Below are 13,031 nucleotides of genomic sequence, written 5' to 3'. Positions count from 1 at the left end.
GCATCTCTTGTCATCTACATCTTAGCAAAAAGCTGTTCCAATATGTCTGGCAAGGGGAAACTGTGCTGGCACAGAAAACATCCCCCATCGTATTCTAGAAGTTGCACGGAGGTCTGCCGAGTGTTTTGCAAGAAGAGAAAAAAGTTGTCCAAAACAGCTTCCAATCGAATGTTCATGTGATTGGAAAAGTCAGGAGAGTGGTAAGGTACTCTTTTCTATCAGTTGGCAAGCTGCGCACACAATCCCAGTGTTGTACAACTTCCTTCTTCACCTTTCCGAAGCTGCTGCTCTCTCCGGCTCCCGGAGGCGAAGAAGCGGCTTCTTTGCCCTAAGATGATTGTGCCGCTCACAGTGCTCTCCGGAGTGTGGCTTCTGCAGAAAGACACCCGGGAGCAGCGCTTACCTCTGGGGAGCTCCATACCTTTGTCTTTAGCGTCTCTTGTCGTCTACATCTTAGCAAAAAGCTTTTCCACTATGTCTGGCTAGGGGAAACTGTTCCAGCACAGGAAACATGTCCCATCGTGTTCTAGAAGTTGCAGGGAGGTGTTCCAAGTGTTTTGCAAGAAGAGAAAGAAAGTTGTCCAAAACACCTTCCAATGGAATGTTCATGTGATTGGAAAAGGCAGGAGAGTAGTAAGGTACTGTTTTCTATCTGTTTGCCAGCTGCGCACACAATCTCAGTGTTGTGCAGCTTCCTTCCTCACCTTTCCGAAGCTGCCGCTCTCTACGGCACCCGGAGGCGAAGAAGCGGCTTCTTCGTGCAAAGACGATTGTACCGGTCACAGTGCTCTCCATAGCGCGGCTTCTGCCGAAAGCCAGCCGGGAGCGGTGCTTAGCCAATGGGTGCGCCGTATCTTCCAATTCAATTTTTAGGCTCGACAAATCAAATGGTATGCCTGCAGTAGTAGGGCGGGACATTGACCTTAACTTTCTCCTTTTAGAGATAAGCTAATGAAAAAGTTTCACCAGAATCAGAGCAAGCTGTAAAACAAGAAAATTGTGATAAAAAGAAGCCAGTCTTATCCTCTTAGTATTGCTAGTTGTGATTGGACATGAATGAAATATGTCGACTCTGTATTCCTGGTGATCACATCAGTAACAGGTACTTCATCTGCTGTACTTCTCTCCTCAAGTTAAGAACAGAATCCAAGGAATTGCGATTCCATGGTCACAATTCACCCTATGGTGTTGAAAGGTGAAAAAAGAGTGGAAGGTGCACAGGTCAATTAACTTGAATGGCCTATGTAAATCAGCGGCCACTGATTTCCTGAAGGCTTCAACAGGTCAGTTTCCTATGTTTTTCTTGGAATTCTTTTAATCTTTGGTCATGCTTTTCTTGGGATTCTTTTACCCTTTCCCCATTAGTTCAGCCTCTGCTCTCAAGCCTTTGCTGACATTTCAAGTATCTCGGTAGCCTGGAAAAGTGTTGTCTTTATTGATCACATCATTATTCCCTTCCAAGGGTTGTTTGCCTCAAGTCTCAGTTTTGCTGGTTTTCTGCTAATTCATTGTCAGAGGGCAGCAGGTGTTTTGTAAAAGCAAGTACACAATCCCATAGCTTGCTTTTCTTTTTATTTGGCCTGTCTAGAAAATGGAATGACTGAACGTCTCTGAGAGGCTTTTCTCTCCCCATTAGGTTTCACTGGAAGGAGGGCAGATGCAAATTGTCTACCTCAAGTCTTGGCACAGAAGAAAGTAGTGGTTTGCTGCTGCATATAGCTAGGAGCTTACAAAAGGAAGGCCTTGGGCTGAGGCCCATTACTTTGGCTAAGTAGAAAAGGACTGTGGGAAGGTGAGGCAGCTGACTTCGAGGTAGATCAACAAGTTCTAGAAGCGTCGTGTGTTCACAGCGTGGTGCATGGTGGTTGGTTGAATTGTGTTTGTTATGGCTTAAAGCTATGGAACTGAGAAAGGCCTGAGTGTTTCAAAAGCCTGGTTTTTGCAAGAAAGCAGCTCTCCTTTGCATCTGCCTGGGGACTCTGCATCACCACGGACCCTCACTCCCACTTTGCCAAGGAGATGATCAGTAGGAATGTTGCAGAGCTGCTGTGTGCATCTGAATGGAATGGCAGAGACTGAGGCAGTGGACATTTCTGGCTTTAGTACAATGCTGCTGCATTGGTGCCAGTTTAGTTGGTTTTCCATCAGTGGCCTTTCTGTCTAGAAGTACACTGCCCAGAGTCTTTCTAGCATTTGATGCCATTTCCTTCCGGTTGTTTCCATACCTTGCTTCAGCTGAAACGATGAAACAATCTTTACATTTTGAAGATGCCTGTTAGGAAACACTATGCCAGAGGAGTCATCGCTCCCTTTTCTTCTGCCTCCTTTGTCATTTTCAGAGACTCGTTTCAAATTTCTGCTACTGTCAAGAAGAATACTGAGACTACTTAGCAGGGTTGATGCTCTCAGCTGCTTTCCTCTTTCCTACTGCTTCATACTGTGTGTGACTTCAAGGCCTCGTTTTGTCATCTGCATTTTGCTGTGATCCAAAGCTAAATATTCCAGGCCTGTGAACACAAAAAGAACTCTTAGTCTTTTGCAAGAACTACCCCTAGGAGGATTTGTGTTCACTTTGATCTCTACAGTGTTTCAGAAAAAAGGAGATTGTACTCTCTTCTTGTGTACTCTCTTCTTGTGCTCTCATTTCCATCTCTCTGCCTTGCATGCCCCAGTTAATCTACCGGTGTGACTCATTTGGCATCATCTCACGGTGCAAATTCTGCATAGTTTCAAGTCCTTACAAATGCCAGTTGCCAAGGAGCCTATCTAACCATTCAAGGGGCAAAGAATTGTAGGGCTGGCAAGTTCAGGTGCTGAAACTGTAAGTCATGCCATATCCAAGTGACAGAGCAAATCAATTGATCTAGGACTTTCAGCTGGACACCTCTGAGAATAGCAGCTTGTCAGCAATGACATAGCCATCTTCCTAGCTGGATTCCAGAAAGAGGAAAGGGACACCTTCAATGGTTAATATGTTTGGCATGAGAAAACAACAAGAAATGTACCGCAAAATACTTGAGTCAGATCAAGTGCGTTTCTCTAGTGAGAATTTTGCACTTGTTCTTTCTTGTCCGTGCCTTTACTTTTCACAAAAGACAGGGGAGCATGTAATTATTATTGATCTTTTGTTTTCTTTTGTTGGCCTCCCTCTTTCCACCTGCAATTAACAAATTTGCCTTTCTTTACTGGCTTCTCTTTCTTTACTTCTACAAGTTGACATGAGGTCATCCAACCTTATCATCAATGTTCTCAGAGAGTGGAGAGAAGTAGAAGGTACAGCTAAATGGATAAAACAAACCCACAAAAATAGACAGATTTTTACAGTCTTCTGTGAGAACATTAGTACACAAGATGTCTTTGAACTGAGTAATGCTGTATTGCTTTAACTTTTAGTCCACTGGTTACTATTATTACACGTGTTTGGCCTTTAGTACAGAGCCTTGGAACTAATCCAGGCCAATTCTTTGGCTAATTTTGTTTTATTTCTAGTTTTGTTTCTTTTGGAATTACTTTGTTTCTTAAGGAATAGTCCAGAGAAAGAGCATCCACGGTACAGTTACGGGTCATAAATTCTGGTACAGTTTGTGCTGGTAATAGGTCTAGGAAAGAAAGGTTTGACATCTTTTTTGACTTTCAAATGGAACCATGATTTGAAAAACCTAAGAGTTGGGGTTCCCACCCCCGCCCCCAAATACTTCTCTCTGCAGTATTACTCAGGGATTACACATAAAAGCCCACCCTGTAAAATACGTTGCAGATACTTTGCAATAAGTGCAGCTTAGCAGCTAGAGGTGATAACGTGGGTTAAATAACATTGCTTCTGCAGTGATGGAAACTCTGTCTATGCAGACATACTCAACAAAGGTTACGATGGCTTAGCTCCTGTGCTCAAGTTAATGTGCATTTTAGAACTTCCCAAGAAGGTGAATTCAACCTCCTTCATTGCTCTCTGCTGGAGTCCCAAGAGAATTTCAGTCTGCTTTTTGTCATTTACAGCTGTCACTGCTTAGCTCTTGAACATGAGACTCCCTCATGACTGATGAAAGTTGTCTAGTTAAGAGTGGGTGAAAGACATGGTCTTGCTCTAGAAGGAGATGAGAAGGTTTCTGCAGTCTTTGTCATCTCTACTGCTTGTGATTTCTAGACAAAACCAGTGGGAAGTTTTCTGAAGGCAGTCCAGAAGCTGGCAATATGGACAGCTTACAACTGAACTCTTGCTGCAGTGCAACCATGGTGACACCAGAAAGGACTTCAAAAATTTAAAAGGGCAAACAAAGCAGTTGGAAGGAAAAGAACATGAACCATTATTCCATTTTTTAATCTATCCTTCTTTAAATCATCATTTTCGTGCAGTTTCGCGGCTTGCGTTGGTATCCCTCCAAAGGAATCTGAGACAGAGTAAGCTTTTGAATGGAGTAGAAGTGAGAAACGCAGGCCAAGTTGCCTTTTTTGCCATCAAATACCAGTTATGCTTGAACTACCCTTTGTTTAAGGTGCTTAGCTTACACTAAGAATTGATTAGCAAATTTTGATGCAAGCAAATTTTACTGTCATGATTGAGTAAATTTTTCTGTCACTCAGAATTTTACTGTCGTCTGAATAGCAATGTTTGTGTCAAAATAGTATTTTGTCTCCTGTATCTGCAGCAGGTAAGCCTTTTGCTGTCAGCAGTGTTGCTTAACCTTTCATGTCATATCCCTCTTCATATCCACCTTCTGCTTAAGGCTTATTAATCTACTTTAGAATTGGCACATGGAAGAAGACTACTTTTCCTTTTTGAAAGCTAATGTCATTTGACCTACTTACAGCAAATAATTCATTAATTGCAAGTCCCCAGCTAGCATCTTTTCGGCATATTCTAACCTTCTAAAGAAGTAACAAAAGCACTCTCCAATACTTGACTTTCTTAAGCACACAAAATGCTTCCCTCCTTTGCAGTTGGCATCTCTAAAATGAACCACACGTCTGCAGTATTTTAACATGCGCCATATTTAGCCAAGTCATTCAAAACAAACAAAAAGTAGTCCCTTCAATTCAGAAATAGTTTTCAATTGTTTTTGAATATACAAAACATACCCTTACCGTACGCATTGCATGCAGATTTAATGGTCGTGAAAGCAAACCCTATGTTTCTCTTGTGATAGAAGGGTTTTCCACAGTTTTCCACAATTGTTCTTGGCACAGTTTTCTACTGATGTGACTGTTAGGAAACTTGAAGGTACTTCTAAGGTACTGTAGTAAGCAGAAAAGGAGGAGAGGTTGTGCCTTATTTCTGGCTTCCTTTGGTTTTCTTTTTGGTTTTCTTCCTCTTGCTCGTTTTCATGTCACCTTTCTAGATATTGTGATTTAGATTGGTAGCTTACTAAGCTGTGTTTTCTGTCGGGAATTCTTGTAAATTTCAAAAGGAACCCAACTGGTGAATAGGCATCTTGTTATGATTTGCTAGCTGCATAGAAAATCTTCCTGCTGCTCTAAAATGCTTTGATTTGATACACATTTTTATCACCATTCAAATGAAAAGAGAATGGTTCCTCTAGCCACTGCTTTTGTATTGGATTCAGTTCAGTGTTCGCTAACGGTGCAAAAAAGTCCTGCTGGAAGAAAGGATCTGCCTAGAAATTGACCAAGACACGTGCTACATGGGTCTTGGAAATGTCTGAAGTTTCTCTACCTTTCTGGCAGTCTGTCTTCACAGCAAGACTTGAGGAGGGCTTTTGCTAGCATTTCTTTGACAGAAAGCAAGAACAAAGCAAGCAAAATGGAGCAGCAAACGAAGATAGCAGCAAAAGGCACATTATCCCCTCTGTTATTCATGCATCGATGGAGTATACCATCTATGCATACTAATAAATGGGGACTCCAGACAAAGGAGCAAATGCAGATGAATTTCAGGGAAGGAAATTAGTGGAGAGTTAACTGCAGTCCCTCGACTTCACAAGAAATGGTGTCCGGTAATCCCAACCAGAAAGAAATAGAACTCCATTTTCAAATGGGTTGCCATCTATGGTCCTCTGTTCTTCCTAGATGAAGGAACTGTGTTTTGAATCAATCTTCAAGATGGGATGGCTAAAGACCTTAGATGCCTCCAATTTTATTTTATATTTTTTCCAGAAGCAACTGTCTCAAAACCTCTTTAAAGCTGACTTTTCCCCTTAGGATGCCATCATTTAAAAGAGCACCTTTTCATTTAATAGGGTATTTCAAACATCATTTACAAATTTAGACTAAAAGTAACACTTTTCCTAGTAATCTTTCATTTTTTGCAGCTCAGTGCTAACATAGGCAGCAAAGAAGAGAACAGACCACAGCTCATTCTGGAGCATCTTGAACAAATGCCCTTGCTTGTGTTCTAATCATTCACTTCACCAAAATACCTAATGATGAAGAAAAGGTTGTTTACATGGCAATGAATGGGTGTGATTTCTCAAGTAAAATTTGTATCACGTAGGTGATACTTGGCAAACAGCAAATGAAGGGGTTTTCTTCAGCTCTCAGACTGATATTACGTGTGGGTAATTAAAAGATAACAAGAAGGATATGTTTTAACATGTGAATTTAATTACACCCCTACCATGGGCATCTGAATGTTATGAATAGGCAGTGTCTGATTTAGAAAAAAATAAAGAATTACCACAGTTTAAAGAAACATAGGATCATAAACCCTTTGCGGATGGAATGTAGCCTATTCCTTGGTTGAAATGAAGCTGGTAAACAGAACATATGGAATATTTTTGGGGGGGATCAAACATTTATTTTCTAAAGTGATGCTGACGGATGGTGAACTCACCAACTTAGATATTGCCAGTAGACAAGGTTGCATAACTTGCTCCATCAAGTTATGCCTTGGAATCATCATCCAAGGGGATTTTCCCTGCATCTGTGAAAATGTGCCTACCTTTTTCACAATATTTTTGCAGCAGCATTGTTAGACCTGATCAGCTGGTATGGAGGGTGAATTAGTAGCAGCAGCAAGGTGACTGGCCAGGGGAATTTGCTTCAATGGATTTTGATCTCCTGGCTATCTGGAAGATCTGCTTCAGCCCTTTTTGTCAAACACCACCTTTAAAGGGTGCTAAACAATTGTTCAGGCTATGGATCACATGAAGAAATACTTTCTGGTGTCCATACTTACTGGGCCATATGCTCTTTATTCTCTCCCTCAACTTCTCCATCACCTCTCATCATGTTTCGCATGAGCTGTGGTCAAGGTCCACAGGCTACTTTTCACAGAATCTTCAGGCCTGATGCAGTAAGAATGATGAATAGAACACAGCTGGGATCAATTTTCCAGTTTGGATAAAATGCATTCTGCACACAAATCCAATGAGAAGGTGTTGCCCCGATACCCAGAAAAACTTTCACTACTACTAGTGTTCTTAGTCTGAAAGAAAAGCTTTTTCTCTGAGAGCATCTGAGAGGTTTGCCTGAAGCACTGATATCTGACATATGCAATTTTGAATAGGAGATGAAAAAGAAAATGGCAAGAAGTTTTTAATTTTACTGGCTTCAATTTTAATTTCCATGCACTTTTTCAAAAATTGTCAGCTCAAATGCCCATCAACATCTTTTAGTCATCTGTAAGTCAGTATTCATATAAAATGGGCTTCAAATCAAAAGAATTTCAAATTTGCACTCCAAGTTTCTGGGCCTAGATTTATGATTTCCTACACATATTAGATGCAAGGAAGGCCTTTTTTACTGTGGGAGTGCTGGAACACTGGAACAGGTTGCCCAGAGAAGTTGTGGGTGTCCCATCCCTGAAAGTGTTCAAGGTCAGCTTGGACGGGGCTTGGAGCAGCAACAAAGGAGAAGCTTGATGGTAGAGAAACAAAGTTGGACTATAGAAGAAACTGGGATTGAAGTATAGGAGCAAGTTTTCTCTCAGCTTTTGGGGCAAATTCAAAGTTGTACAAAGTGACATTTATCTGTGATTTTCACTACTGTAACAGAAAGGTTCATGAAAACTGTACAGAAGATAGCAAAGTTTAAAAGAGATAAGAATTACAGCATAAAATCCATGGGATGGGTTACAACAGGAGACACTCTCTAAGAGAAAATCTCTGTGTTTCAGCACTTCATCATGGTAAGATTTCATGAAGTGCCAAAGAAGGCGGCAAAATATCATTCGGGACATTATTCACTGGAGTTCAGCCTGGCCATTAGTAGGAACTGGGTTTGAACATCATGTAGATATACCACACACACTTTCCCTTCACTGAAAAATTACTGTTTACAATGAATAAGCAATTGAGGATCAAGCTTGATTGAAAGCATCTTAAAAATGCTAAGCATTTCATTGTAAATGATGTGTGATCCAAATACTTCTTCCACCTTAGAGAGGGACAAAAAAATCCTTCCATATCATGATGGTTTAAAATTGTATCAACCAATGTTTTCTGCTGAAAAGATATCATCTATTTTTTTCTATTTTTTGAAGAAAATATTCCTAGACATACAACACGTGAGAACTAAGTAATTTTAAAGAAAGAAATGAAATGAAAATATTCTGTAAATAGAATTAAATGAAAAGCTGTGTTTTAAATAGGAGGTAAATATTAAACAGAATTTTTGTACCAGGCATACCTGGGATGAACCTTAACTTTAGGAATGAAATATGCTAAACCTTATTTCAGCTGGCAGGACTCAGTTCTCAGAAGTGAACTGCTCTCTGGATGGAAGAACTGTCCTGTGCTTATGCTCTGTCTTAAAACCACTGTGATTAGAGCCTTTCTCCCTTTACTTAAAGATATGGGTTGGACTAAGTTGCTGTAGATTCTCACTGAGCATTTCCAAGTCTACAGTGAGTGATCAAATGGTGGGTTTTTTATTCCCCTTTTAAACTCCTGTTTTTATTGTATTTGGTTGAAGTGACTTAAGATAATTCCTGAAATGGAATTTAAGCCTGATTTTGTATCCACTCCAATACTACACCTACTCCATCCAGCTGTGAATTCTGTCTGAACCTAGGCAGAATATATAATATTTTGAGCCTCTGATGAGGAAAAACCCCAACACTCTCAGAGATATTTCCTCTTACTGAAAAGAGAAAGAAAAGCAGAGAGTATAGGGTTTCAAAACACAAAGAGCAGTGGCAGATGATATCCTAAGACAGACCAATAATTGTTCACAATAGGTTCAGAAGAATTTCTTTTGCCTCTGAAGGGCTCAGCTACCTTTCCTAGGGACTGAAACCATCAACTTATGTCAGGGAAACCAAGACTGGAGTGCAGCAAGGAAAACTGGAACCTGAAGTAAAAAAAAGTAAAAGAAGAGGATTCACTAGAGGCAGAAGTTATGTACACTGCTTGAAAATTCATTTGTGGAAATTCATACTTATTTCATGCTGATCCACACATTTAACTTTGACAAAGGCTCTTCAATTCCCAACAACTTTTAATTAAAACTGGCACAACTGCAAATGAGTTCTAGAATCATCAGGCTTTTTCTGATACTAATCTCCTCCTATGGTCATGTGTAGTCCAGTGCTGTGACCTACAAGACTTGGGAAATCAAATTTTTCTGGAATAGTAATTTCCTGGAATGGCTGAACTATACCTTTGTGAAATACTAATTATGATTTGAATAAACTCATACCCATTTCTAACTATTATGATTTGCTAACTTTTCCCACTGATGCCTGTAATGAATCCTTGGTTCACTGTACACATATTCCTGGGGAAAACCAAAGTTTTGAAGAACAGGAGAACACATTTTTGTGTCAAAAGCTCTAAGTGAGCAGCACCATTACTTCTTAAACTTATACTGACAGGGTCTGATCATTCTAAGTCCTCTTTTCCTGTTAAAAGGTGCAGTGACTAAAACTAAGAAAAGACTGCTCACATTTTTCTTAAATGAAATTATAATAGATTAAAAATTGTTATAAGTTCTGGAATTCTAACTCACCTTGATGTATAGAACTAACATGAAGAAACACTGATGTGGGCTACTTGTCTGAAAGTCTTTGCTTCTACCCATCATCTGCATTTATGGAGAAAGAGGCTGTAAACCCAGCTCTACTTGAAGTGTAGATAAAATGTGTTGTAAGACAGCTGAGAACAAGCACAGCTGCAGGTAACCACAAAACCAGCAAGACCTAAGTGAAATCTAAAATGCTCTGAGCTTTGATTCAAACTACAGACACCTTTCTAGTCCCATGTGTTTGATGACATGCTGCTGCAGTGTGTGCTATGCAGTCTCACTTTTCCCTGCCCCTCTCATGAAGGCATATGGAGAACTATAGGGACAGTGGTCCTGTGCAGAGTTTGCACTCCAGCACTTCTGTTTATGGTGCTCAGCCTTTGCAGGAACATTCAGAGGGTTTTGAGTAAACTACTGAACTTGATTCTCCAAAACCAATATAGACTGAAACAGATGCCTTCAAGATAACCAATAAATTGAACATTGTCATCTGGAAAGGTATCTAAGCTACAGAAAAAGGGAACATCATGGGGTACAGGAGACATGGTTGTTCCACAATATTATTATAGTTCATCACCAAGATTTAGACTAACCAGTTGAAAGTATCTTGGAGCTCCTATGAGAAAGAAGGTAACTAATATTCTTTTTCTCATGGCGAAACAAGCACTGTCAGCCTGACACAAGTTCTATTGTATCCTAATGTAGGGATAATTAATGCCTCTTTCTGAATTTTTCTTGGTTACCTCTTCAGAAGTAATGAGATAATCAACTTCTGTTTGCTTATAGTCAAATTGGCTCTGGTACTGGCTGTCTGCAGGGAAAAAAACAAAGCAGTCTTCTGTGACTGCATGCACAGATAGATACTGTCTTAGATACAGGCACAAATGCAGTTGCTTTTGTGATTGGAAACACATTGTCTAAACTTTTTGTGTGGTCAATATATAGAGATTGTGAAATCATTTGTGAATTTGCTGCTTTCTGCCAGTAACTGGGATTGAGTGAACAGAGTGATAACACTTCCCTGATTGCCTCTTTATCATGAGGATCATTTAAGTCCTTGCATGGCTGACATAATTGGTTCACTTGCAATCTAATGAAAAGATGTCTGGGGACACACTGAACTATTTCTTAACACAGAGGTTAGGAACACTGAGCATCAGACAGTAACATTTTTATATATTACAATTTATTCTTGAATAGTTACTCAACCTCCCACATGGAGAAAAGGGCTCTCTGCACCTACCTATTAAATCTATTAACTTCTACAATGTGTGGTGTGTGTTTCCTTCCTGTGAAATGCAACACAACAATGTGCATATTTGTGGCAGAGCAGTATATGCTATTTTATGCTAATCTCTAAGATTTTCAAAGGACCAGGAAGATTAGTGTGTGATTTGTTCAGCCCCAGCACTGAACGTTATCTTCTAGCTCCTTTTACTTACTAGATTCCCTGCAAAGATGTACTGGGTGGTTGAATTTGGCAGGACAGCAAACACTTATACACAGCCAGTGATGTGTGGGACACATCTGCCTGCATTTAAAGAGACTGCAGGAGGTGATGTGGCCATCAGCCTCAGCAGCACTGGGCCCGCTGCTGTGTGACTCCAAGCAATCCGAGCAGGGTCAAAGAGGAAGAAACTGCTGAGGGCAGAGTTCAGCTTTTCTCCAGCTACAGTTCCTAAAGCTGCATCATAATCAGGTGCTATTCACCAATCCTCTGGTGATGAATCAGTATTAAAAAAGCTTCATTTTCATTACACCAACTGAAGTGACAAAATTAGCATTGCACATACTCTGAGTCTCAGAGATGATAAAGCAAAAGATGAAGTTTTAAACTCACTGATACTGAACATATATAGAGAAACAATTTAGAGGCTACTCCTGAAAAACACATTTTAAGAGAAAGAGATCAGTGTGTTTAATAAGTGAAGGAAATGAGTGAGTCCAGTAAAAAAAAAAAAATAATCACCTTAACAATATAAAGAAATTGGAAAAGTTGACAATCTTTTGAAAAGCTTTGGAAACTACTAGAGGACAAAGCTTCAGTTTGCAATGTAGATTCTGAATTTCATAATCTTATAGTAAATATTGCCATATTTTTAAAGCATTTCATAGTATCTTAATTTCTTGCATCACATTTATAGATTCATAACTATTATTTCTCATTGTATATAATCTCCAGGAGTCAGAAATTAGGAATCTTTGCAAAGAGAAGTCAGGCTAACAATAGCAGAGATACCATTACTTTGAAGAGGAATGAAAGGAGATTGATCTGACAGATGGCTACCACTTATTCTTTTCAACTGTTTCAAAGACTGAGAGAAAATCGAGCCCTCAGAGGAGTAGAGAATGACTAAAGTGTAGTATGATATAGTTAGGAACAGTTTTCATGGGGTAGACATGTAAGTTTGAATTTTGCACTAAAAATAGACCAGTTTTCTTGTCTCCTCCAGCTTTTGCAAATGAGCTAGTGCACAGATAATATCCATAGAAAACATTAGATACTGCTTTTTCTTGAAAGATCTGTACAAATAAAAGTACTCACCTCAGAAATAAAACATCTGAGTAGGGAAGTGCTTAGATTAAAAGTACTATTAAGCTGTAAACAAAATAAATTAGGTAATTTTATCAGCTTGAAAATTAGGTTTTCCTTGGGGGAAAAAACACCCAACACATTCTGTTTATTTTAGTTTTAGATAATCCATGTTTTGATTTAGTATTTTCTTGCCCCAGAATGATTTCTAAGGAACCCACAGTGCTCTTTGGGACAGAAGAGAGAGATTTCTCATGGACTTGATTCAGGAGCATATATCAGTAAACAAGCATTATTCATTGAAAGAACAGACATGACTTCTGCCTCTAAGACTTTCTCAGATGAAATGCACTGAATATGTCCGAGGCAAGGACTCAAAAATCTCATTTGCCTTTTTGCTGCTAACCACTGTGATGATGTTTACTAGTACCATTTGTGTCACCAGTTTTCATAAACACCCTTTTGGCACAGTTAGCAAAACTTATTGGAAACTTTGACTAAAAATGCCATTGTGGAAACTGGCATTTTGGAGAGGCCCTGTATGTTCTTCACCCACAGAGGAAAGCTTAGTTTGCTTGTA

The 13,031-nt window shown here is 39.6% G+C and overlaps 1 pseudogene; it reads right to left on the bottom strand.

Moving 5' to 3' along the window:
• The window catches only part of LOC132073484 (BPI fold-containing family C protein-like), a 36,802-nt pseudogene that overhangs the window by 5,333 nt on the left and 18,438 nt on the right, over positions 1-13,031 (bottom strand).

This window comes from Ammospiza nelsoni, chromosome 5 (assembly GCF_027579445.1).
Source record: "Ammospiza nelsoni isolate bAmmNel1 chromosome 5, bAmmNel1.pri, whole genome shotgun sequence".
Lineage (NCBI taxonomy): Eukaryota > Metazoa > Chordata > Aves > Passeriformes > Passerellidae > Ammospiza > Ammospiza nelsoni.
Note: the sequence above shows the minus strand (reverse complement) of the source record. Positions and strands in the feature narration are given on the sequence as shown.